This window comes from Dendroctonus ponderosae, unplaced genomic scaffold (genome assembly GCF_020466585.1).
Source record: "Dendroctonus ponderosae isolate FM_Combo_2020 unplaced genomic scaffold, Dpon_F_20191213v2 Dpon_F_20191213_71, whole genome shotgun sequence".
NCBI classification, from domain to species: Eukaryota; Metazoa; Arthropoda; class Insecta; order Coleoptera; family Curculionidae; genus Dendroctonus; species Dendroctonus ponderosae.
In genome coordinates, this window is record NW_026018927.1 from 36,703 (window position 1) to 64,581 (window position 27,879).

Sequence of the window (27,879 nt, forward strand, 5' to 3'; positions counted from 1 at the left end):
TTAAAATGGAGAGAAAACTTTATAAATCGAACTATAAGTCATGCACCACTTTTCAAGCCTTTTGATTGTGCAAAATACTTAAAGTAAAAGTAAGCAAATTATTATTTTTCTAAATGAATGGCCTTTACTAAAATTTGATGTCATTTAAAGACCGGCTGGGATTTTCGTTCTGCACCTTTTTAAGAAAGTGCGTTAGAAAAAATTGCGTTAGATCCATGTAGAAGAAATTTGTGAACTGAAGCGTGTAGATAATACCACATATATTGTTTGACAAGTTCTCTAGCTAGCTTTATAAATATAAAGCATATATTTTCAAGTTTTCTGAATTGAATGTCCAAATTGTAAAGCTTGTAAAAGAGCAACATCTATAGATAGATTGCGTCACTAGCATTTCCATCTGAAAATTTCTGTTTGTATTCGCTATGTTCCGTGCTTCCATCAAAACCCCATTATCTCAGCAATATTAAGCCATCTTTAAATACTTTAAGTGGAAGAGTTGAGAAAACACCTTTTGGGATTCAAGAATAGTAGTACCCGTATAGAGAGAGCGCAGTTGGTTAAATGTCTTCATTTGAAAACCGATATTTGCTAAACTTTCGCCATATTTAGAGTGAAGTACCTTCTAAAGATAGTAAAAATGTCTTTTCTAAGCCTTCCGAAATGCAGGATTCTAGTCGATTTTCATTAAACCTTGAGTATCTTCAGAATTAAGCATCGTCTAAACCTGCTTTATAAGATGCAAATGTTTAAAAGAAAGAGCGCAGTTGAATAAAAGCATTTAATCTGAGAGCGATGATTGTTACAATGCTTAAAAAATGAATTTGGGGCGGGTTTTAGGGAACTTTTCCAATCATTAGAGCCAAGTGTCAAGTCATGCACTTTCTTCACACTTTATGGTTACTTGCGTTTTTGATAATTAAGAAGCAACAGATTGCCTTGAAAAACATTTTTGCCCACCTTCTGATCTAGTTATTTGCAAATATCTCAGTTATTAATAACAATTAATTTGTTTTCACTATTTTTCCCGTATTTCCTAAACACCCCCAAATTAATGAAGTCAATTTTTTTGTCACCCTGTATATTTATTTCATATTATATCAGTGCTTCCAAAAGAAATATATTGTATGTAGTACGTGACATATAACATCAGCGAAATGTTTCCGGTTTCCCAATCATCATTTAAGATGTAAACCGTTTATTGTACATACAGTTAAGAACATGTTCCTAGAACCCTACTCCTACAAATTGATTAAAATTATTTGAAACACGAGCGAGGCATCTAGATCTATTCCATGAACGATAAAAATTTCCAACTTTATTTCCTTCCGAAATTCCCAGAATTACCACCTACTGACCTCGGTGGCACACGGCAATCATCTTACTTTGGCTTTTCCAGTAATATTCTCCTGTCTTTATCTAACTCACGCTATTACCTTGACAATGCGAAAACGAATGTTGTTTCAGCTCATGTGGAGAGTTTTCGTATTTCAATTGGTTCCTCAATATCTATCAGTTTGGAATTAACTATTTGCAGTGAGGTACAAAGAGGAGCGATGGTATTTTGGGGCACAATGATGATGATGATGGGGTGATGATCTCGCCGATATGATGCGACAAAATTGCTGACATTGGCATGCATTACCACGTCATCAGGTTTTTCGTGTCAAAGTTTGAAGGCAGAAACATTCGAAACAATATACCTGCTGGTTGATAGACTTTGAAACAAAAAAATTAAACGTACCGAAACTTTTACATAAGACACATGCCCCAGCTTGGTGCAAAACGTTAGCAAAAGCTCCAAATTGTTAAATCTCGAAATTGATAATGATAAAAAAAATGATAATGTACGTCAATGTCACAAATTTTGTCACGTCGTAACGACGCGATTATATTGGCATTATGTCACAGTTATATCAAGTCAATAAACGACGTAGACGGTAAACATTCAAAATCTTCTTGTGTCTTTCAAGATTATTATTGAACATACTTTACAGAGCGATTCCTCAGGAATTTTTAAGATGAAAAATCCATATAGACATGGAACTGCAAGGTCTTACTTATCGAGCTATAGGGTGTTTACATTAATTCAAACTTTTGTTTTTTTAAGTATTTTTTAGCACAAAATTTTCATTAATTTTTACGTAAAAAGGTATTCTCATCAAGTCACTACGAATAACTGTTTTTGAGATATGTTGATCTGAAATAATAGACCCTTTTTATACAATAATAATGACAAACACTGCGGAATAAATTTACAAGCCTTTTCTGGTTATTATGGTTCTTTTTCAAAATTTACTTTTGAAAAACACATGCGTCGACTAATTATCTTGAAAATGGTTTTTAAAATATTTAACGTAAAAACCTTCACGCAATTGATGTTCTTGCTAAAATATGTGATACAACCCTAAATGAAAATTTATAACTTTTCTAAAGAGAGAAAGACTTGTAGGTAGAGTCCTCTACAGGGCAAAACGAAGATCAAATTTACGTTTTTCATTTTGCGAAAGCTCGATATACCAAGTTTTGTCCAAATATAAATATTATATTATTAATTACTTAGAAAAACCAAAAATTAACGATACTTTTTTTGATACCCTGCATCTCTTAATTACAATCGCAGCAAATCAAGTTTTCTATTTTTAAAATGTGCCAAATTTAAAAATGTATACTAATTATTGTATTACTGTTCAATTTAGACYAACTTTATGTGCTGCATGTGAATGCAACATTGGAATATTCTTGATACATTTAATATTTTAGTAGTTTTGGAGCACAAAAATTGTGCCTAAATTGAACAGAATTGAATTCAATAATAGAAATTGCCAAATTTGGCACATTTTAAGACCAGACAACTCAGGAGGGGATCCAGCTTTTGAGTCAGGGGGGGGGTCACGTAGTAGAAATTCAGACTTTTGTTGTGTATGAAATTAGAAAAATTAGCGTTGGTCATGACCAACCTAGTATTTTCTAATGTTTAAAATAGCGCATTCCTTCTCGCGTCTTTGGCGTTTCAAAAAAGAAATGCGGGAAACGAAGTTTGGATTATAGGTAAAGTGCTATCTAGTGGCAAAGTGGAAAAACAAGTTTTCATCACAAAGTTAGAGAAACTATGATAAAACTCGGTACGGATTTTCAATTTGATCCGCGAAGAAATTCCAAACACATTTTCCGAACACGGTCTATAAACACTTATTAAAAAACATCTGGTACACCCAGAGTGATTCAGGTTCAATTTTCATAAATTCAGGAAAAAAGTCAGGTTCAAATAATGATCCCCTTTCATTTAGAAATTTTCCGTAAATCGCAGAGTTTTGAAGATAGAGGACGTTAAAATAACATTTTTTCCGTTCTTTTTTCAACAATTTTGAACCGCGAATACAGCCCTTCAACGTTAAATTTTCAACACAAACCTTAGTTTACACAAGTCCAAGTTGTGAATTTTTATGACTAAATTAAATTTAAGTAAATGGAGCGTTTTTTCACTATATATCTCAAAAACAAGAAAGAATATAAAAAAAATCAAAAGACAAGAACATTAAGTCCAATGCAATCATGCAGGGACATTAATTTAACTTGTGCTATCGGTTCTTTAAATTATCAAGATTAAACCCGAATCATTTTATACAATTCTGACAGCGGCACATAACAAAACACCAATTCCATTATAAACTAATCGCTATTGTAATAATGCATCGGCAATGCGTCCAAGAAGAAATGCCGATGCAATCGAGATAGAGCAAACTTTGCTGGATGTTTAAAAACGACTGTAAAAACTAAGTTAAAAACTAATATGCATCGCAAAGCATACACTTATTTACACATTTTTTAACGATATACTAAAACATTTATGCAATTATTTATTATTTGCATGTTTGAATGCTTGTTGGAATTAATTGAAAGTATTTATTTGTATAAACTTTCGCTGTGTAGCAAACGTACTTCTTCAAATTCTTTCTATTTATTAAATTTTCCAAATTTTGATTGATTTTTTTTAACTTGAAAAATGTGACTAAGAATTACGTACCACTTTGACGTCCATAATGAGCGAAAAYGTCACATGTTCGAATCTCAGAACAATACGACGTTATAATCACCTAAACYGATTTTAGTGTAGGTASKGGCTCGGTACCAAGCWTGTCAAAAGTGAAAYTTAACCCAATATAATTATTAATCGCAATACCAATAAAGAAAGTACCCYTAGATAGTRGGGCAAATCGGTAATTTTTTCTCAAAYWTTGGAATTAATTATTGATATTTTTTCAAACTCCTGAYGGGATTGACAGGTTGAAAAAAAAAGTTGAGTTTWAAAGTTGAAACGCCCACTGGCGGCTAAATTATRACTGTTAATTATAACTRTAATAATTATAAATTTGACACTTATTTTGATTAGATGTCATTGTGACTTATTTTGTGTAATTAATTCTGCACAGATTTTGCAAGCCTTTAAACAAAACAAATTGAAACATATTGAAAAGTGTGTAAGTATTATGTTATAGACTTAAAGCAAAGGTTAAAATATGGGATGTCAGGTAGGTATTACCAATGTATTCGTGATTTTTGCAGCGCACCCATCGGTAGATGAACTCGCGAAAGAATACAGATTTAAACATTCTCCAATGCATTAAGTATCATTGTGTATTATAAAAGCTGAAATACGAATACGTTAGTATCGTTTGCAGATCAGCTCTTCTTCTTCTTCTTTCGCCCTCTAATTCGTCCATCCTTGGACCTACGCGTCCCATATTTTTTCTGTTTTTGTTTATATTTTGCGTCACTCGTTACCAATGTTACCCTCCTGTCCTATTTATGTCGTCCCCCATGGTCTCCATCGTTGTATCGTGGTATTTCACCTAATGATTTTTTGGTCTGGCCTGCGAAGTCCCATTTTAACCTGGCTACAGGCCTGCAAATTTGACTTGATTTGTTTCTTCTCCAGTTATTTTGTTTTTATTTTGTAATTTAATTCTCAGCCTTGATCGAGCCATAGCTCGATGCGCTGCTCAAAGACACTAATTTTTAGGTACTGTTGTATTTTCTTATGTTTTGTCCAAATCCTGTTTAGGCTAATTCTCACCCCTCTTTTTACCTCCGCTGGTTTTTCTTGTTTTTCCCGTCGTTTGTCCCAAATGTATATACATAATCGTTGACCGCTTTATGAACGTTCCGTTCAGTATTACGATTCTAGTTTCTTGTGTGTGCGATTCTTTTTTATTATTTTTGTTTGGAAGTGGTTCATTTTTAGAACTTTACTTTTTCCCGATTTTCTTGCTAGTTCAGTTAACATAGTTTCTAATTCAGGTTAATTTTCTTTCTATTTATCCATCTCCATGTTTGCCATCCATTGAATCCATTGTTCTGGAGACGTCTTCCACTGCCAATGTGAACTGTTTAGGAGAAATACGATCTCCCTGCCGCATTCCCGTCTTAATTGTTATCGATTTCGTAATTGGTCATCGGGTAGTTTGAATTCATCCCCATTTTTAGTTTTTTGTTTTTTTATCTTCAAGAATACTTCAAGTTTAGTTTCAGCAAAAAAAAAATTCTGGATGCTCCATAAATTTAGCCAAAAAACACTCACAAAGTTCAAGAAAAATTACCATTTTCAGGCTAAATTTCCAGTCGAGTCGATAAACAGCGCAAAACGTTTTAAGATCATGAAAATTGTTGATTCATTCAATTTGAGTCGGTTTAGATTATTTAGGTCTTTTGAGGTTATTAACTTTTACTTTTTGTATATTTTTTCAGTTTCATTAAAAAATCATTTCATCTATGCTAACACACACAAACTAACTCAACATTTTTAAGTCACGAAAAAATATGTGGCATCACCGCATTGTGTTGAATCCCCGAAAGAATCAAATAAACCGCCATCTGACTATAAATTTATTGATTAATTTGAAACTTCTGTTTAAACAATTTACCCTTCATTAATCAACTTTTTCTTTATTGTAAGTTGCAGTATAACTCTTTACGAGTAAAATACACCCTCAGATAAGTGGCTTCGACGTTTAAAAAAAAACTTATTTAGAAACTGACTGGCTGGAAACTGGGAAAAAAAGTTATGAATATTTTAAGCTCAAATTTGTGCCACTTATAAAGTGTACAAAGAGCTTCAAAAAAAGATATAGTGAGATTATTTTGGAGCGAAACTAAATTAATTATAGAAAATTAAAAAGACGCTAAAATCGGCGTTTGTCTCATATTGTAGGTATTTTTAATACTTGAAAAAATATTAAACTTTTTTGAATAGCATGAACGGTCCAAAAGTTATGCGCAAAAAACGGCTTTTTGCAGTTTTTTAGATTATTTAAACAATGTTCCACAGCTGGAAATCGCGCTCAAACTATTATCCCAATATTCTGACATCCTTTCGAACAACTTGTTAGAGAAGATGATCAAAGTTTTGCAAAAAACGCAATTATTATGCATCTTAGCGGCAATTTTACATGTGGAGTTATGAATTTTTGATACCTAAAACGCGATTTAGCAGCAAATAGCACCGGACATTTTCGTGCATAAATAAGTGATTTTGAAAAAGCAAATTTCAAAAGTTTGTAAGTATTTTTTGGCTTAATTTATGGACCATTCAGGATTTTTTTTCGCTGAAACTGCTTAACTTGAATTGTTTTTTAAGGTAAAAAAACACACTAATTCGGAGAGACGCAAACGACACGATCACCTATAATGCTAAACGTGCTGCAAATCTTGTTACTACGTTTCGTGTTCCATGGAACTAAGCTCTCCAATACCGAATAGTAGCGAAAACTCCACAATTGCGAATTCAGCTCGCTGCGAACAGTAAACGAAAAAATTTTTGGAATAAATTTCACTCGTTTGCCAGCGCATTTCTCGGTGCCGCTTTCCGTAATATGCGCGCATTTGTGTCGTCGGAATCCCCACATTCCCCACAGTCATGAGCGGGAGAACCATACTCCACCTTTTGAACGAGACGAAGACGAAACAAATTGAGCGTAACTAACCTTGATTGTCTTAACCAGTGGTTTAAAGCGTGTTGTTCGCAAACTCTTGCCACTAGTTAAACATTTGTTCCATTCACTACACGCGCAAAACAGGATACAGGCTTCCAAGTGTGTTTTTTTATATACACGGACTTTTTGATAGTTGTATTTTTGACGTGAAAACTTTTTACCGACTTGATGTCTCAGTTAGTGCCCTATTTCAACTTCGATCTGGACGATAGTGATTGTTTTGACGGTACCATGTATTCGGAGAATTTTTTTGGAAAATCTGGAGGACGAATGGTGAGTGTGTGCGTTTCACTACACGGACATTTTCAAAAAATTTTAATAATAATTGTAGGAAGTAAATTGTTTCCTTCGAGTATCTTGCTTGCCTTGACCGATCTGAAACTTTCATTTGTTTTCTTACAGCTTGTTTCAAAAAATTATTGCTCGGTTTTACCAAGCCACATTACAAATCGTAATCGTAGCAACCTTTTCAGAAATACCCCATGAGATAAAGTTTATTTTTAGCTAATTTCTTAATTGAAAAACGTTGATTGGTCGGTCATTTATTACGCAATTATTGTAAAAAGCGATGATTCATTCCGAGGCAGCGTGCGCTTGTAAATAATAATTCTACAACGGTACTTCGCGCTTATTTTACCCAATAATCCACTTTTCCTGTTGTCACATTACGATTTCAGATTTATTGATTTAATTTAACGAACGATGATAAATAAAATTATTCAAATGACGTCACCATCGCAATAATGATAATGAGCAGCGAGATGATAATGAATTTGTCAAATTACTGTTTCGTATTTTTCGACAGTTACCTTGGATGAACATTTTTGAATTATCTGTGATGTGATGTTACATTAATGTCTATTGAATTTGTACTGAACAAATATTAATACCTACGTGTTCACAGTTCAATCTAGAAGAGATTCCTGTGAGCCTTTTATGATTCTGCAATAAGAAAGCTATTTTCTGTTAACTTGACAGTTTTGTTACTTGTCGCTTGTTACAGGTTTTTGGGAATGGATACTTGACGGTGGTACTTGTAGTCGGTAATATTACCTTGAGGCAATTAAATTATTTACGCTCTTTTGCTTTATTCTATTTTAGCGCACCTCTTCTGTTATTAAAGAGTTATCAATGACGACTTTGAAAAAAATAACGTTTAAGTAAACAATATCAATGGCAATCAAATTTGATTGCTTTTGCGCCAATTGGAGGTTCGAGTAAACCAATTTCTACTGTTTAAGTACCTAGTATAGGTGCACAAATAATGCTTTAAACTGTGTGCAATATAGGCAGGATGATTTGATACTTAATATAATATTACCTTTTAATACGATTTTGGTTTCTAAGTTATTTGTGAAAAAACGGAAATTATCAATGTTATGATTTTTTGCTATTATACAGGGTGTTCGGTGAATATGTTAAAATATTTTAACAGCGTGTTCTCCTAGTCATTTTAGAGGGCGGTCTTCCTGGGAATTGTTTTGAATTTGAGGTCTCATTTTTGAGATATTTGATCTCCAAAATTGCGAAAAATATTAGTTTTTGGTGTTTTTTTTTAAACGGTTAAACAGAAAATTCAGTTTTGGTACACATTATAAGCTAATGGAGTGCCACTTTATGATAGTGTTTCGTGGTTGAGTTTCCTTTTATACAGAGTAGAAATGTGGAACACTTACTTTTGTTTTGTTCACAGCTTGTTTGTGTGCACTTCAACTTTTATCAACATATTTTTTTTTAATTACTTTGTTATTTATCAACTTTTTTATCTCTTATTGTTTTTCTTAAGGGCACTAGTTTAAAAAGTTTAATCGTTTCGGCTTGATCAAAACTTTCCAAGCCGTTAGATTGGGAGAGGTCAAGAAGCTCGTATAAACTCGTCTCCTAGATCTCCCGATCTAAACACACTTGATTTTTACTTCGGGGCCATTTAAAAAATTTGGCATATTCAACAGAAATGAATGCAATCGAAGAACTTTAGGAAATAATATTTAATAGTTTTAACGAAATAAGAACTTCAGTGCAAACTTTACGGTCTGTAAATTTTGATTTCATTAAAAGATGTGATTATGCCAAGAATGTCAAGGTGACCAATTTGGACAACTGCTAAGTTAACATTAGAATGGTTACTTAAATTTAATTTTGTTTGTTTATATCGTTGCACATATTGTTACCATGTTATTATTTAAGTAAAAATTTTTCAAACTTAATAATTGAAATCTGAACCAAAATACACAATTTAATTTAATTAATAAAATTGTTATATAAAAACGTTATCAGATTTCAAAAAACTAACTTAATTAAAAGAAAAGAAAAGAAAAGAAAACCAAAGAATTTTATTTTTTTGCAGGTAAACCAGTAGTCTCAGGAGAAAACAATAAGAGATAAAAAAAAGTTGGTAATTAACTTGTAGTAATTAAACAAATTATGTCGAGAAAAGTTTAAGTGCATACAAAAAAGTTCTGAGCAAAACAAAATTAGGGGTTCTACATTTCTACTCTGTATAAAAGAAAACTAAACGACTTTTTTATATGGACACTAAAAATACATATCGCTCAAAAGTACCTAAATCAAGGGTTCAAAATGCTTCGAATCGTTGTTGTATCTTCTAGAGGTTTTGGGGATTATTTGGCGACATTACCACATCGAAAATACATGGACAGACTACTAAATTATTAATATATTTACCTACATTTTGCAAGCAATACGAAAATATATCCTTTCAGGAGTAGCTGAAACTACCCTCAACATGTTTTCATGCAGAGCAACTCGATGACTTTTCAGTGACCCCTCACTGGAAAGTTTTCAGATTTGATGTCAATGTTTTTTAGAAAATTTATGCAAAAAATTACTTATTTAAATAAATCGCTAATAATCGAAATTTTTATTCTTGGATATGGAATGGGGCGCGAACTTAATGACAAGTTGTTCGTCTATTTCGAGAAACGCATTTTGCCTTGTCACCAATATATCAAAACTCCATTAGTAAAATAGAGACAAGACAACAAGAGATATTTTAGACAAGTAACCCGAGAGATGTTGCTTGCTCTAGAAGAAAATCCATTCACTCCAAACCCATTAACTGACTTACTATTTCAAAAGTACTTGAAAATGAGAATAAATGCGCTCTATTCGAGAGCTACTTGAAGATAGATGATCCGGATCGACGCCTGGATTTGTGTAATTTATTGATGACTCATGTTGATCAAAATCATGTTTTTTTCGAGCCTTCGGGGGCATATTTATACAACCCTCAAACTAGCACTAAAAACAAAATAATTATTTTCAATTAAGCAACTGTACTAGAATGGCAGTAGACGCATGGCCATGGATCTGCTTAAAAAGAAACGTTATCTTTTCAAATAAAATAACGCATTTATGTAAAACAACTTCATCGAGGGAGTTTTCCGCGATAATACCCGGTTTGTCAAATTATAATATAAGCTCCTAAGTAATTTTTTTTGTATGGAACCATAATATATGGTCAAACCCCGCTAACTAAAATTCTAGGTGACCACCAGAAAAATGTATTCACTACTTCACTTTATAGAAAACGCTATTATAAGTACCTATAATGTAACTTTTATGAGAAAGACACGGCAGTCTCTTGTATAAAATGACCAAATGTTGGTAAATATGTACGTTTACTTGGAAAAACAAAACAAAACCATAAGGGACAGTACCTAACTATATTCGAAGTTTAGACTATTGGAAAATATGATTGAAATTCCAAACAAAATAATCCATTAAAATCATTTATACGACTTGCCTCACTGTTAATGTTAGTCTAATTACCTATGAGTATCCTTGAAATACAGCTGCATAATTTCCTATTTCTGATTAAAAATATGCAAGCTAGAATATTCAAAGTGCCTTTCAACTTAATACACACCCAAAATTACATTTGTTTCACGACCGATACGAGGTATCCTTTAATTTGGATTACTTACTGAGAGCACATACAATGTATGTACTCGTTGTCCCCTTCATTGCCTTCAAATTGACATCATTTAGTAACGTGCACTTTATCTGGAGCGCACTGGATTATAAATAAGTTTTAATTTTTTCATTAAGCTAATCACGTAGGTCTACCCACGACGAAAGAAAATATTTCATTTAGCCAGCGTATATTAGATTAAGGGAAATATAAAAGGATCTTGCATTTACAAATTAATTGTAGGTATCTCTAAATTTAGAATGAAAAAAAAAACAGAATTTTTCATCAATGCCTTTCTTTTGGAGAAGTTCTATCAGGATGAAAACGGGTCACTTTTGAACAATCAATCTATTAGAAGTGTTTTTTCACCTTTTTTCAAGAAACCTATTTGGTCTGAATATCCCTTACGTCATGGGACGTCCTGTAAATATATACCTAAAGCTTGCCGTAGGTCTCAGTATTACTTACTTACTTCCTCCATGGCTACCTGGGATGCTGGATCCTTAGGTCCGCTTTGATGTCACGCCACCTCATTCGGGGCGACCCAAAGGTCTTCGCCCTATTGGTTTCCTTCCCAAGCCAATTTGATCATCCGTATGTCAGGCTACCTTTGCACAAGACCCTCTCATTGCAGCATTCTTGCCTTTCACAATATCTCGATCTTTGTATATTTCTGATGTTTCCTTTCTTCGCAATGGTACCCTCGAGAATAGGTCTTTCACAGTATCGTGTTATCCACCACGTCAATATCATCGGCGCCAGTAATAATTTTGGGCCATCCCGACTAAAAAGTTCAACGTTTATTTCCGCGGTCCTTATTACTTCATCAAGAGCGATGTTGAATAAAATTGCAGATATCGGGTCTCCTTGCTTAAGGCCGCTATTTACCTCAAAAATGTTGGAACGTATGTCCCGATTCGTATTCTGCTTCGGAAACACTTCGGTTTACACACATCCTGGTAATATTTATTACTTTAGTAATATTAAGTAAGTTTCTTAGGAATTCCTACTTCTGCAATTGCATCTCAAAGTTTAACACGCATTATGATGTCCTATGCTTGTCTGAAGCGTGGTGGACGTTGCGGTTAAACTCCCAGAATTTTTTCCGCAATTGTCTTATGGTAAAATTTTGGTCAACTGTTGATCTGCTTCTTCGGAAGCCGCACTGATAGTCTACAATACTTTCTTCTGTAATTGATTTTAGGCGCTCCAGGACTATGTTGGCTAAAATTTTGTATGCATTACTAGTCAGGGAGATTCCTCTGTAATTGCAGCACTTCTTTTTATCCCATTTTTCGTGTATATGGACGATTACACTCTTCTTCCATTCATTTAGTATTGTTTCTACTTTCCATTTGGTCTCAGTATTGGTGGATAAAAATCCTCAGTCACTATTGAAACTGAATTAAGTTGAGTGTCAAAAGGAAAAAAAATCACCGCTGTATAAATATCATAAACAAGTTCAAATTGCGGCAATTGCTCGATAAGATACTTTTGACAATATTGAAGGAAAACCACTTCGATCCTTATATCCTCCAAAGACAGCTATGTTAAGAATATCATTGATTTTTCTGAGAATTAATAAAATTTTCGTTCTGTCCAAACTGCGTTTATTTGATTCTCCCATCGTTCTGCTTTGTACGATCTCGAAACTCACTTGAGCATGATAATGTAACATTCAGTTTTATTTTCCTTTCATGTTTATTAGTTTTCATTATAATAAAAAGTAGCCTTTTGTTTTTTTTCGAAGACGGACATCCCTGAAGATGCTCCCATATAATAACACCCGGATATTTCTTTTTGGATATCTAAAACACTTCAGTAATGCATAATTAGATATTGAAAAAAATAGGTGTGTATCACATTATTCTACCTCCATATACACACGAAATAATACAATAAAGGCAAAGTTCCATAAAACAAACAATCCTTCATTTCGCATACAATGGCATGAGGGGTCACAGGATGCTTTGTTTAACCACGATTTGACGCCCGACTTTTGTATTCAATAAGTGATCGTTATAACAAGATCATTTCAGCTGTTGATGGTTTCATTTCAAGGAATGGCATTTTGTGCCATTGACCTAAATTCAGACTACATTTTTGTGAAATATTTTTTTATGAAAACAATTGAATGCACCTCCATAAAGAAAGAAACAGTTGCTATTAAAGAGGCAGATATTGTTCAGTCCATGCCACTCATTTGACTCAAATTATAATTTGTTTTCTTGTTAATGTATTTTGAAATAGATTTAAAAGATTTGAAGACTTGACTGTTTCCATTACGCTATAACGTAATTCCGAAGAAGTATGCCTCTCTGGAAAGAGTTCAGAAAAGTTTGCGTTTGAAAGTGTGTGGTAATTAAGAGAACATTTATAAAAACCGGTTATCCACATATGAAGCACTTAAAATTCCATTAGTTTCAAAGTACTACTTTTAAGGTTTACTTGCCAATAGTACAGATACCATATCGTTTTCATCGTCGGTCACCGAACATTGCCCATATTTTATCAACGGAAGTTTTAGGTTTACGGATAATATACATATTTAGATGCAAAACTGCTAATTTTGGTTTCTAGAACCAGTAAGCTAAGAGCTAGATTTTAAAATTGTAGTTAATGTTATTTGCGTGACTTGAACAACATAACTTAACGTAAGGGCTTGTCGAAATTTAAATCAGTTTTGAAAAGACCCTTGATAGTTGGAAGTACAGACAATGTCGGCAAAGCAAAAAGTTTCCCGAAAGTTCAAAAATTCCTATTGAACCCCTGAATTAAGCGAATGCAACCACATTTATTAAAGAAAATCCTTTTAATCAACTGATAAAATCCACTTGTCGATTTTTAAACGAGTTCGAAAAATGGACTTTGTTAACTTAAAGTGCAAAATGACCAAAAAACAAAAAAATTATTCAAATTAAAAAAATTCCTTTGAAAACTTGAATCGGGCAAATGCAACAAAATTCGCTCGACAGGCTAAATTACGAGAATGCAAGCAAATTTCTAGGGTGTTTTAAAGAAAACGTTGTCGAAATTTAAACGAGTTTTGAAAAAATCTACTCATAGTATGAAGTGCAAAATAGGCGCGAAAAGTAAAATTTTGTCAACGTTCAAAAATTCTTCTTGAAAGCCGGAATTAAACGGATGCATTTGCCGCATTTATTAAGGAAAATCCTTTTAATTTTAATCAACTGATAAAAACCGTTTGTCGATTTTAAACAAGTTTTCGAAAAATCGACTTTGAAAACTTGAAGTGCAAAAATGACCAAATGCAACAACATTTCCACGGTTTGCTATAGAAAACCGTGTGAATCGAGTAGAGGAATCCACTTTTCGATTTCTGGCCGGGTTTGAGGAAAATCGCCTTTGAAAGCTTACAGTGGATAAATGTCCTAGAAACAAAAAGTTTGCCAAAGTTCAAAAATCCTCTTGACAGACGGAATTACGAGAATGCAAACAAATTTCCAGGGTGTTTTAAGGAAAACTTTCTAAATCTAAGCCTGATATTCGCTTGCCGCTAAAAAAATTGATTTTGCAAAAAATGGGTTTAAAAATTTGTTGCGCAAAAATGGTCGAAAAGCAAAAATTTGTCAGTTCTAAAATTCATTTTAAGACCGGATGTAAGCGAATGCAATCAAATTTTCCAAGTCAATGAAGCAAAACGTTTTGAATTAACTGCTAAATCGGCTTGTCCAAACTTGAAAAAATTCACTTTGATAGTTTGAAGTACAGTAATTGCCCTCAACGTAAAATTTTGTCCAAGTTTAAAAATTTCCGTTGAAAGCCCGAATTATGCGAATGCAACAAAATTTCCCACGTTTCTTAAAGAGAACCTTTATTTTTAAATTATGAACATTTTTATTTAATCCTTAACTATCTGTTAATGACAAGAAACATAATTGCCGCTTTGACTTCATGAAAAAATTGTAGAACAGTACAGTGAATGATATATGAATACAATATATGAGCAATTTTCGTAATTTGAAGCGACGATTGGAATTTTTCTTTTTAAATGTTTAAGTATTTCAATATGCTACCAATCAAACATGGGACCATTTCAAAATAGTACTTAATAACAAAGTTGAAATTCGATCTTTTTCATATTTTTTCATATTTCATATTTTTCTCATACTTTTTAAGTGGGCCCCTATAGCCCTTTAAGTGGAATGACTCCAATTTTGAATCACCCTGTAGTAGTTGAAATTCGATAGTTAAAATTCGAAACTTGGAAACGATAACAATAACAAGATCTGTTCGAATAGGTATACAAAAAATGCAAATTGGTCGCTTTTATCAGAATGTTCATCTATTTATTTCTGTAAATTCCTGGAGTTATCTGTTATCATTGAGGATTTTAATATGAACCTGCATTTATTTTATGAACTAATTATTCCAAGGGAATGACTGCAAATTTTGATTCATCTCGTATTGTTCGTTTTTGTTACAATCATCTTATTTTTCGTTACTAAAATGTGCGTAAATCAACCGGTGCTCGCCGTCAATATTCTATTTATGTCTTTTTATTATTAATTTGTATTACTTGGGACATCGTGTTGGATTCAGAAATAACTCATTTTATTAATTAATATAAATACAATATTTACAAGTTCTAATCGAAGATGAAACGCTTGATTATCAATTTGGTGAAGACACGAACGTAACATTAACAAACTGCTATTTATTGTTCAAAATTTTGAGCTCAAACTAAAAAGAAGTTTTAGAAAATATCCTATTATATTTGCTCGATATTTACTCCACAGATGAAGCAGCGTATCAATGCAAAAATTCGACAGGAATCAGAATCAATTCTAAGTTTATTTTCCTAAAAACGCTAGAGCGACAACTTTACAATCTGAAATGCTTTAAATGTTTTCTCAGGTCTGAGTAATGTTTAGTTTATTTTTCATCGCACAGTTCTACTTTTGATCAATGACATTGGAAGATAGGGAAGCAGGTCATAGAGATTGGGCACCGTTATTTAATCAAAATGTTGCAAAACACAAATAATAAAAGCTACGTGCCGAAATAGGTGAACGACAATCGCCATATATCGCGGCAATTGTTGCAAAATACAAATTTTATTCACCACACAGCTGCGTGACTAACTTTTTTCTTTTATGCCGTTTCTTGGATTTAACAGCTGGGTGCAGTGTGCAGTATGCGATAACATTCAACAATGTTATTGTTAATCCGATTAGACAATAATAGTGGACGTTGTATCATGCGGTTTTACTAAACAAAGCCGGTATATAGATTAGATGGAATGTGCTTTTTTATTCAATCTTAACGCTAACCAGCGATAATAGAGAAAAATTCATATTCTCGCTCAGCTATTGTTTGATCAGGTTTATGAATATTAGCAGATAAAAATATAATACGGTCAACATTTAATATGTACGATGCTTTGTAGGCAAAGAGGAACCCACTTATTATTGACAAAATGGTGAATATTATTTACTTCTATTCTGGACGAGATTTACATGTTTTTCTTTTCAACTGTTTTTAAGGCAGTCGCGAAGGATTTTTTTAGACGGTCAAAAGTAAATAGCTCTAATTTTCAAATAGTGTTCAATTTTTACCTAAATACTCGACTCTCACCACTCTTCTTCCCGTGCAAAGGAGTTGAGAACCTCCATTTTTACACTCTCTCACATTTTTTCATTATCTTGCTACTGACCAGGCAAATGCTGTAATTAACACAATTAATGTTACAAATTTACGATCAATTTTAAGTTTCTGCTAAGCGACGGGAATCATAGTAAATTTTACTGTTTTCGCAGAAGCTGAAGAATTGAACAGGCATGTTGGGTGGCCTTAAACAAATCTACTGAATAAATTTCAGGTTGTGAAAATCACTATTATCATATTTTCTATAACAAACTGCCCTGCTCCAATCAAAACCTGCATGCTTATCATAATGTATACGAGGATACTCCTGAAGATAAAATATTTCAGGATTAATTATTTTCTGAAGAGCAACAATTTGAATTTTGCCTGCGAGATATTGAGAGATACGATATTCATACTAAATTAGCTTACGCCGGCTGAAACCAAAACTTTTACGGAGAAATATACTCAATAAAATAATAATAAAGACAGTAAAACCTCTTTAACGTCCGGAAGCTGCCGCTATAGTCCGAACAGCAATTCGTTTATCCGAATTATACGGTTCGAGACACTCTCACCTCCAAAATGTTCCTCCGCTTCACAAAAAAATGTGTTCTCCGAAGTTAGGAGAAATTTTAAGGAAAAAATACCAAATTTTTTATAATTAAACTGACGATAAGAGAAATTTTAAAGCGAGTGACGTCTTGATAAATTTGAAAACCGATATGGGATTCCATAACTATCCATCGCAGGCGAAAAATTATTCAGTGACGAGGAGCCGTAGAGTGAAAGAATTGCTTCGAAACAACGTCCGGAAAATGCAGTTCTTCAGGAATCTGTCAAAAGACGCTTGCTGATCAATCTGAGGCAAAAGCCTGAAGTAGAAAAATGAGCAAGAAGAGAATTACATTTATGCCTTGTTCAAACGCATCTGGGACTCATCTAATGATATTGTTAGTGTTAAGCCGGGTTCTCATGAGCATAGATAAAGACGAGTACCTACGGTTGCACGCGCACGTTTCGCACTCTGCATGCCGAATAGCATTCCGGACTCATGAGAATCAAGCTTTACGCAAATCTGGAGAGCCTCGTTCTTTCGGAAGTTAATAGTTGTCGATGCCTTGCCAAGGAATAAGCAAATAAGCAGATATTTTTACAAAATGGTTCTACACAGATTTTGTTCCAGCAGTGCAAAGGCTCTTGTATTTTTTTTAGTTTTTCAGTTCGTATTTCATTAGTGCAACCCATGAATCAAAATGTGATTCAAGCGATTAAGGTGCTTTTCAGAAAATGTCTCTTAAAACGGATTGCCGCTTCTGAAAGTGGGGAAATATCTACAGAATCAAAATAAATAACCTGAAAGATGTTATGACTGAACTGGCTAAAGCTTGGGAAAATGTGCGCCCTGAACTTATATAGAAGTCATGGAACCCATTGAGCAACAGGTTGATGGATGGGATGAGGAAGACATTCTTCTATTGTCTGGGTGGCAGCATACAGAAACATTAGAAGACATCGAAAAAAAATAACGGATGTCACTGAATTGTTAAACCAAATTGACATGGATTTTACACATTATAAAGTTATCAATTGGGCAGCCCATGTTCAATATGAATTACGACGAAACGTTTTGTCACTGAGATGCAGTCCAATGTTTCGAGATATGCACAAAATGGGTTTGGAAAATTCTGATTCGGAACACCACTAAAACACTATTTTTTCCACATCGACTTAAATTTACACATATGTATTATTATTATTAATAATTTAATTTTGCATTAAAATTTGCAGTAAATATCAATTATTGCAACTGGAATTATTTTTACTCTCTCAGTAGACCGTTGCTGAATAATAACAAATCACGTAAATCTGCACTAGAACATGTCCAGCAACAAGAAGTGCCGATATAATTGTCTAACTAATAAGCCATTTGCAATACGACTTAATAAATAAAAATCTTCCAAATTTGAACTAGAACCAATATTTTATAAAAAATTATGAATAGTGGCTTTGCGGCTAGTTTGCATTACCCCCAGTCTAATCAGTTATTTCCTGCATTAAACTATTTCAATTCTGTCAAGTCATCCTCTAACCGAAACAGTATGTTCTAGTTCCTCTGAATACCAAGAATTGATGCAATAAATGTCCGCCGCCTGTTAGGTAAAAGATTAGGCTTTCCCAAACACAATAGCCGCTGGTCTTTTACATTGACGTCAAAGCCCAGAAAGTGGCCTTCTAGCTGTTCCGTCATTACTTTTACTGCGAATTGCTCGTCGATCGTCAGTAGGTGAATCGTTGAATAGGCGATGCCTTACCGTATTATATGCTAACTTTTTTTACCTTTCGTTTTAAGACTGGTAGTTTTATAATACAGTGGAGATCTCAGGGGTAATGGAAATTGTTAAGGCACAACAAAACTATTTTTGTGGTCCAAATCTGATTTAATTACATTGTTAATTTCTCTTACATCATTGTATTTTCTTACTTTTGCAAAAACTATGTTGGAACTGGAAAGGGCTGAGCAGAAAATGATTGAAATTGGAGTAATATGTATATTTCTTAATATGTGATTTAAGACCTTTTCCCATAATATAAGTAAGCTCATATTCGAGATGTGTGATCCTTTTAGCTCTCATCAGCAGGATTTAGCATGTAATTTACATCTGCGCGGAACTGGATGTTGTCGCCATCTATCGCGCTTGTCCGAGGGCCTAAGCAGCTTAGTAGCAACAAACTTAGATTTTTTTTCTATGAACTAACCTGTATCAACTTGTATTGTGCTGCTGACATCAGAAAAAACATGGTCATTTGGTACTTTTCATGAAGCGCAACCTGGTAACGAATTAACAGGGTATTCCGTCCAATGTGCAAGCTCACAGCTCGCTAAAAAAAATTGTGTTTCAGAAACGTATGTTTAAATCCCGACACGTTTCAGTTATCTGCACTACATATATGTTTCAGAAATGTTAATGTAACTGAAAATGTCCGCCCTCAGAAACGTTTCGCTGAAACATTGCTAAAACGTTTCAAGGAAATGTTACTGAAACGTTGCGCTAATCGTTATTTCAACGTTGCAAATACATATTTTGTCACATTATACATGGTGTTTCTTTGAAGAGCGCAAATATTTTAATTGATGGTGCATTTTCGCCCTAGAAGCAGAACTATAGGGTTGTCCTGCTTCGAGGAAAAAAATGTACCACCAGTTAAAATATTTTTACTCATCACAGAATCACTATAGTTTTCATAAAAATATTTACAAAACATTTTAAGGTAACTTGTTTCAAAATGTTTTAGATTTACAATTCTAACAGGTTCGAAAAGTTTTAAATAATAAATGTTTTAAATTTTAAATAAAAAATAAAACTCAAATGACATATGTATATACAATATATTTTTTCTTAAATAAATAAACAAGAAGAAACACAAACACACAGAAATAAAAATAATTCTTAAAACTCAGTAATCGTTAAGCAAAGGACTCCATTCTTCTTTGAGTTGAGTAGATTGTCAGTTTATAATCAATCATAGTTTTCAACAGCTTGAGCCTAAAAGTGAATATCGAATAATTCGATGGCTTCCATAGTTGAAAACATCTCTTTCGAATAATTCGATAGTTTCCAGCACTGATAAAACATCGCTATCGAATAATTCGTTTTTATTCGATAGTTCCCATCACTAGTAAGGACAGGTACTRAATTTTATTAACCAATTTATTGTATTATTACAATATTTATCCAAGCGTATSACGGTATGGAAAAYTTTTGAAATGTAKTTTATGAAGCACTCTATTTTTTTTCCGATTYCAGTTTTTTATCCTCAGAGTTTTGTTCTGGAAATCTTATGATGTGTATATGAAGATGACGGGAATTTCCTTAGATTATAAGTAATTTGCATTTTATTACATTGTGGTTTCTTGGTTACAAATGAATTGCTTTGAAAAATGAATTTTGATTTAAAGTATTGGCTGCGTAAAAAACAAAAAAGTGCGAGTTCAATATGCCGCATCCAAACTGCAAACTTGATTTTGTATTCTGTATATTTACTGTAGTTACATACTATATTAAGTTTTATATACTCAAAATTCCGTTCTTAAGCGATTCATTGCTTGACTTATACTTACCGTGTTAGTTAATGTCTTTATAGTTTCTTAATTTAATCTACCTAAATATCACCAATGGATGTGACCGAACAGTTCGATAAATTAAAATATGTCCATGGCTGTGGAATATCCCCTTAATATGTATTTTACATACTAAAAATTGATGTAGGTATATAATCTGATATTTGGAACTTTAGTAAGTTAAATATTGCTATTTTAAATTTTTATTCCCACTTGCCCAGCAAAACCAATTATGTAAAATTTCCATCTTATCGGATCTAGGTCGCTGGTGTTATTCGCGGTAACACAATTCCAAATTTGGCAATCGGTTTTTCAACGAGTTCAATGATTTCTCTGAAACAATAAAGACGTTTTATTATTTAAGCATGCACCCAAAATACATGGGACACTCATTGTTTAAGAATGTACCAAAGATAAATTTGTAGAAAAACTACTTAAATGTGAATATTTGCAAACCTGAAATTTATGTTTGCTGTTAAATGCAGATTACTTGGATCTATTTACAATTCGTGTTTGTCACCTGACACTTTATCTTTACGAGGTGAATGAATACATATAAATTGGAATTTCGCGAAATTTATCTCGCCGCTTATCTCCAAGAGCTTACATTTATTGAGTTATTAAGAACTTATCTTCATTAATATTTACTCCCTTTTAATGTTGGGATGCTTAGGTATTGGGTCACTTTTGGATTATTTACTTAGGTAGAACCTACCTCCCAGTGATAATATTAAAATATATCTAAAGTTGCTAATCCAACATAGCATCAGACCAGATATTTTTAGAATATATAAGATCAAATATTATTTTACATCTTTTCGAAGGTTTTTCGTATTTATAGTATTGCATGAGCGAAATAATAGATAGCATTCATAGAGATAATAAAAATTGATGCATCTTTAACATATAAGGTTATTCAAAATCGGTATACATAGTTCCTTTTGAGGGAGGAGTCTAAATTTATTGGCCCAATTGTCTACGTGAGAATCGCATGTAGAATGAAAGAAATAATTTCGGAAACAGATCTTAAAAAAATTATTTTTTTCAACTGATTGGAGTGAAATGTCTAGTCGGATATTTGAAAAAATATTCCATTTTCTATTTAACTTTATATTGTTACCTTTGATGATCTAATATGGCAACAGGAATTTGTGTAGCGCAAATTTCCGTACTCCTTACATACTTGCAGACAACAACACCAGAAAAGTGAAGCCAATTTTTAAACTTCCTATATGTTATTGTTCAGATATCATTTCATCAGATATATATTCATGTTAATTCGACATCCGTTTACACTTATTCCATGTATAGATATTGAAGAAAATCTATGTTTACATTCAAGTAATCGATACTTTTATGTTTAGATGCCAATTATCTCTCAGCCGATAAACGAAGAGGGTCATTAGACCTTCTCTAGGTAAACATCGAAAAAACCCTCATTCGAGCTAGACAATAAAGCTTTGCATAAAAGTCGTTTACAATATAGGTACATGTTTTGAGGTAATTCTACATTACAGGTGTGCTGAATGGTTATTTTTCTGGAACAGGTTGCCACGTTCCAGTTTTACTTTCGTATTAGATTCCAAAACGGTTCCAAAAGTAACATGTTCCTTTTTAACTTTTGATTAAAAACTCGCAATGATGATGATGGTGGAAATAGTGACGATAAATAATAATGTAGTTCATTGRAAAAAATAATTCTGAATTGGTAAACTAAAAATAATATAGATATTCTAAAAACAAGAACAAGACATGGGTCATAAGTAACTACTTAAAGAAGAAAAAAAACGAAATCAAMACAAMCAAACAAACTTTGGATTTTTCACGTATAGTGAATAGTTGGTACGCTTGATCGATTTGTCTAAATGTRAGGTTAACATTGCACACTGTAAAGCGAGTACTAAAATTATAGCTGCAAGAAAATAGCCGCAAGGAAGTTGCGGGCGATAAAATTGYCGACTGTAAAACGCCCTTAAGCRATATGCGTATATAGGCAAAAGTTTGCCCCTATTCACTATTACTCTTACTTCATAGATACTAAAATTTTAAAAARTATTTGTAAACCAATTTTAGTTAGATCAAATTCAATCAAAATAAAATATTTACAGAAACAAKTTWTAWTSCACGTCACATCCTTAACACYTATTKCATGGCAATCCAAAATCATAAAATCATKTRTTTTTTATCATATTAGTCAAAATATTGCAAATTTAAMATGTTTGACAAAAASGTCTCTTGTAGGGCGAACACACATGCCACAATTTAACAAGTTGCCGCTTAGTAAAAGTACCTTTTAGTACCTTAGAAAAAGCACCATCGCCGCGCCCGCACGCGCTTTTTGAACATCTTCGATAAGCCCGGAAAGTTGCAACCGGTTGAAACATGAATCGACTTGTCGAAACGTTTCGGTAATCGCCTAAAAGCAAACATTCTCTGTCCTTGTTGGAATGGTACCCACTGTTTCAGCCAATATTGCCAAATTGTTCATCTTATGGTAATAACTGCTGCTTTCTTAGAAAATGTTTACGTTTTCTAACTATAGCTGAATCCTTACTGTCGTCAATGGTATTCACACATTTTTTGCTTTTTACATTTTAAAGTTATGCCTGTGGGAAGGTGCAAACTAATGTTTAAAATAGCAACAAGTAGTACGTTTTAACCGAATTAAAAATTATTTAATTAGCAATAAGCTGCTGAAATTGTTATACAGTGTTGTGTGACCGAAAATACAAATTTGGGTAGAACCATGTTGAAAACGTTAACGGCCGTTTATTCTGATTGTTCAGTCGAAAATCGACTAGGTACTTTAAAACATCATGAACTTTACTGGCTTTATTTTTCAAGTTTTGTATCAACAACTCCCGATTTTGGGCTCATTTGAGAGAGAATGGCAAATCTTTTATCTGATAAAACATTTAGCCGCGCAATTATTTGTGTTATTATTTAAGTAAATATTCACTTTTTGCACAAATTTTCTATAGCTTTCTGCTTCAAATATTTTTCAGAAATGAAACCCCAAGACGGTACCTTCCGACTAAAACATAAGTCTGACAACGTCGGTTCTTTGTGGTACTACTCAGTACCATGACGTCAGTCATCATTGGTCACATGACTGCTGTAGCACATTTTATCTGCCACTACCGAGCGGAAAAATAATTCGAACAAATTTCGATAAGTCAGTATTTATCTGTGCGTTATACCTAATCCAGTAGTCCGCGCTCTTGTTCCTTTGTTTCTGCGCACAATTGTGTTGTTCGTCAGTTTTTTCGTCAATTCGTCACTTTTGTTTATGTTGTGCGAGTGTGTCAGCAAGCAGTTTGTGTTTTATTTTGCCGTGTTTGTAAACTATTTTCTTTCCCTAAGGTTAGTATCATTATTTCGCTTATCACTTTTGTTGATGGGATTCAAAAATTGCCAAATGCCTTAATTGTTAAACTTTAATATTTTAACAATTTTACTTTGTTATCTCCGGACAAACACTTAGATCTTGATATATCCGGGAAATACCTACGTTCGAAAAATTTCGTTTCGCTCAATATTTGTTTACCGTTTACGTTAATTACAGAGACAACTTTTTCCAATATACTTACAAGCAATAGGTAACCCTTTTGCAATTGGTTTTTATTGTACCTAAAGGTGTAAATAATTTGTAGCGGTTCAGCATGAAGACATTAAAAATACATAGTTTAAAAAATTGGAAGCATTACATCTGATAAATACACATTTTGATTCTTAAAAAAAAATGGAATGCTTTGATTAGACTGTTACAATTTTTTCGAAGTTTATAAAATTGTTATTGCAACAGTGGTGGTGCTGTAATTGGAAAAATTCCGTTTTGTGTCTGCAATTTTCCCAATTTAAGCCAAATGAAATATTCAGAATTTCTGAATATTTCAGAACGAACGAATGAATTTTCATTCGTTTAATAAATATGTTTTTGATTTTATTCAGTTTGCATTATTGAATGAAAATATACCTAAGTAGGTATGCTGAAATATTGCACAATTTATTGGAATGTGTTCTCATTTACCCAGGGTCGGATTAACGTGTGGCAGGGCCTAGGGGTGACGATCCTTGCAGAGGCCCTTTTATAAAAAAAGGTCCGATATCACCATCTTGTGACATTTTGGAAGGCCACAATCCTTTGACGGAGGCCCGGGGGTACGATCCTTGCAGAGGCTCTTTTCTAAAAAAAAAGAAAAGCCGTAATATAGATCTTACGAAGGCCGCCAACATCGTGAGGGCCGGGGCTATAGCTCCCGTAGCCCCCCTAGATCCAGCTCTGTATTTACCACTCCTCAATAAAAACGTTTACTTAAGTATAAAGAATATTGCAATTGCATTTCTCTTTTGCATTAATAAGTTGGAAGATTTGTCCTTACATTTTTTTTTTTGAATATTGATTTTATTTTAATAGGTATTCAGGGTGACCCAAAATTGTAGATTTTGGAAATACGACAAAACGCTTTATTTACATTTACGAGATACAAAGTTGCTAAATTCAATTTTTATCAATTTTTAGTCTTTTAATTAAGTACACATATTACGGTCTTTATGGGCATTTTTCTTCTAATATTTTATGTGGAGCTCCACTGACGTGATGTTCTTAAAAGTTTTTATTCTGTTCTCAATTTGGGAAAAAACTGCTTTTTAGATTCTTTTGATTTAATTGGATATTATTGCACAAGTGTTACAAGGAAACTTATAAAATGACAATCACCAATCTACTAGCAGCCAGAAGTTGCAGCGCTAAAATTCAATACAGTGCAAATCAAAATTGATTCAAGTAAAACCTAGCCAATAATAGCATTATAAACAACAACCCATATACTAATATGGGAAAATATTTTTATCTATTACATATAGTCAGTCCAGTCAGATTAGGCTTTAAAAGGCCTGTTTCAGGCACTAAATAGATGAAGGTTATTGGAAGTTGTTCGGAAGAATGTCAGAATAGTGGGATAATAGTGTGAGTGTGGTTTCCGTCTGTGGAACATTGTTTGAATAATTTAAGTGAAAAAAACCTATTTTTGCGCATAAGTTTTGAACCGTTGATGCTATAGAAAGTTAATACTTTTTTTCAAGTATTAAAATTACCTACAATATACATATAACTAATTTAAAATCTGTTCATTTGTTTACTCAAAAAAACGAAGAAAACCGCCGATTTTAGCGTTTTGTTTTTTAATTTTCTATAATAAATTTAGTTTTGCTTCAAAAAAATCGTACTATAACTTTTTTGGAAAGTCTATGTACACTTTATAAGTGGTATAAATTTTACCAAATGGGAATGAACAAAAGTTATGAATATCTTAATTAACTTAACTAATTAAAGAAAATTAAAAAAAGGTGAAATCGACGTTTTTTTTGGTTTTTAAGTAAATAAATGAACGCATTTTAATTTAGTTTAAAAAGCATCCATGGTTCTAAGGTTATGCGCAAAAAAACGCATCATCAATCAATTTCGCACTTTCTTCAATTATGTAACAATGTTCCACAGCCGGAATTCGCGTTGAAACTCTTGTCCCACAATATTCTGACATCCTTCCAAGCAACTTCCAATAATCTTCTCATCTATTTAGTACCCGGAAAAAATCTAATAGACTCTCTTAGAATATAGGCAATTTAGTTTCGAGTCACCTTATATACTTAACAAATGTTTCACTTGTAAAGAGTGCTAGTTAGACGGACTTGCAACCCTGATTTTGTCAGAAATATCGGTAAATATTCGAAATATTTGCCTGAGAAATACTAATTCTTTTCACTAGAGTAGTAAATTTTATGAACCGTAACTGAACTAATCTGAAGAAAAACTATTTAAAGCAGGGAGACATACAATATGGGTGGATAAACTTTTAAGTACGACATTGAATAAATATAACTTTGTCACAAGAATTGACTTTTGCAATTTTACTTCAAATAAAAGACGTTATCTTATCAGACGCGACTTGGAAATGCCCATTAAATCCAAAGGAAATACACACCTTAGAATTTAATTTATCGCGGATTAGCCTGTTTTGAAGCCACATTGTAGTCAATATAACAGATAACTATTGCCAGATCTTTTCTGATTTATTCAATGTTACTTCTATTTTAGTAGTAAAAACAAGAAAGTAATCTTTCCAATCGTTTGTTGCATGTTTTCTTGTGAAACCTAAATGAACGATTTCTGTCGAAAAACATCACAAATTACTTTGGTTTGAATTAAGAAATCAGCGATTTTGACACCAATAGTAGCAATGATACTTGGGAAGTCGCAGAAAAGAAAACATCGAATGATGCAAATAAACGATAAAAAGATAAAATATCTGTATTTCAGTATTTGGTGATTATTAATAGCGTATTGCAACCGATGATTGAACTTTGATTTTTTATGTGTGCATAACCAGCAAACCTGCAACGCTTTTTGACGTTCAAAATTAAAGATTGTTAATTATTTCCATACTAAAATCAACCACCGGGTAATTTCTTAATTAATAGTAAGCCAACTTTACGGTATATTAATTGGTCAAAATAAAGGAAATCAAGACAGGTATTGCTTATACTTACTTCATATATATTTTTTTATTTTGAATCTATTGGAGGTGCTAAGCATGGCATAATGACATAATCTAACGAAAACCATAAAAATGTTAGCTTTTGTTGCTGACATAAATTTGCAATAAAAACCACTATGCAAAAAGATTTAGAAGACAATATTTAAAGTCCTGGAGGACTTAATTGTCTTATTTTTTTAGTATATTTATTCAAGTATTCTATTTATAAATGTTGATTGTCAAAATTGATAATCCAAATCTGAAAGGCCAGATTTATGTTAAATCAGTTCAACATGTATTGTTAATAACACTAAAAAGTCGAAACCAGATTGTACTTTTTTACATTAAGTATTACTTTTAAAACATTTTTAGTCCATTTAGGAAATGGATGCAATAAAATATGTTAAATGTTAGAATATATTCATATATTGTACAAGTATAAATGAAAATAATTAGTTTTGATCAGTTTTGGTATTTGAAAAGTTCCCAATTTTCATGCACATTTTCTTTGTTTTTCAGGTAAATACTTTTCTACAACTAAGAGAAGAAAACCACTACTCATATGATACAGGCGCAAATGTAAGCATATACTTTAAGACACACCTAACAAATTATAGTGTTATTTAATAATCTGATATATAAATATTCTGTAATATATACATATATATAACTTCTCTGTCTGGAACTTCA

The 27,879-nt window shown here is 32.7% G+C and overlaps 2 long non-coding RNA genes across 2 annotated transcripts; one reads left to right on the forward strand and one right to left on the reverse strand.

Moving 5' to 3' along the window:
* Positions 1–6,665: 6,665 nt before the first annotated feature.
* LOC125505247 lies at positions 6,666–27,859 on the forward strand. Its single transcript, XR_007282036.1, has 2 exons — positions 6,666–7,262; positions 27,709–27,859. It is a non-coding gene; the product is annotated as an uncharacterized LOC125505247 (long non-coding RNA).
* LOC125505248 lies at positions 20,552–23,337 on the reverse strand. Its single transcript, XR_007282037.1, has 2 exons — positions 22,954–23,337; positions 20,552–20,986 (listed from the first exon to the last, which is right to left on the reverse strand). It is a non-coding gene; the product is annotated as an uncharacterized LOC125505248 (long non-coding RNA).
* Positions 27,860–27,879: the final 20 nt, after the last annotated feature.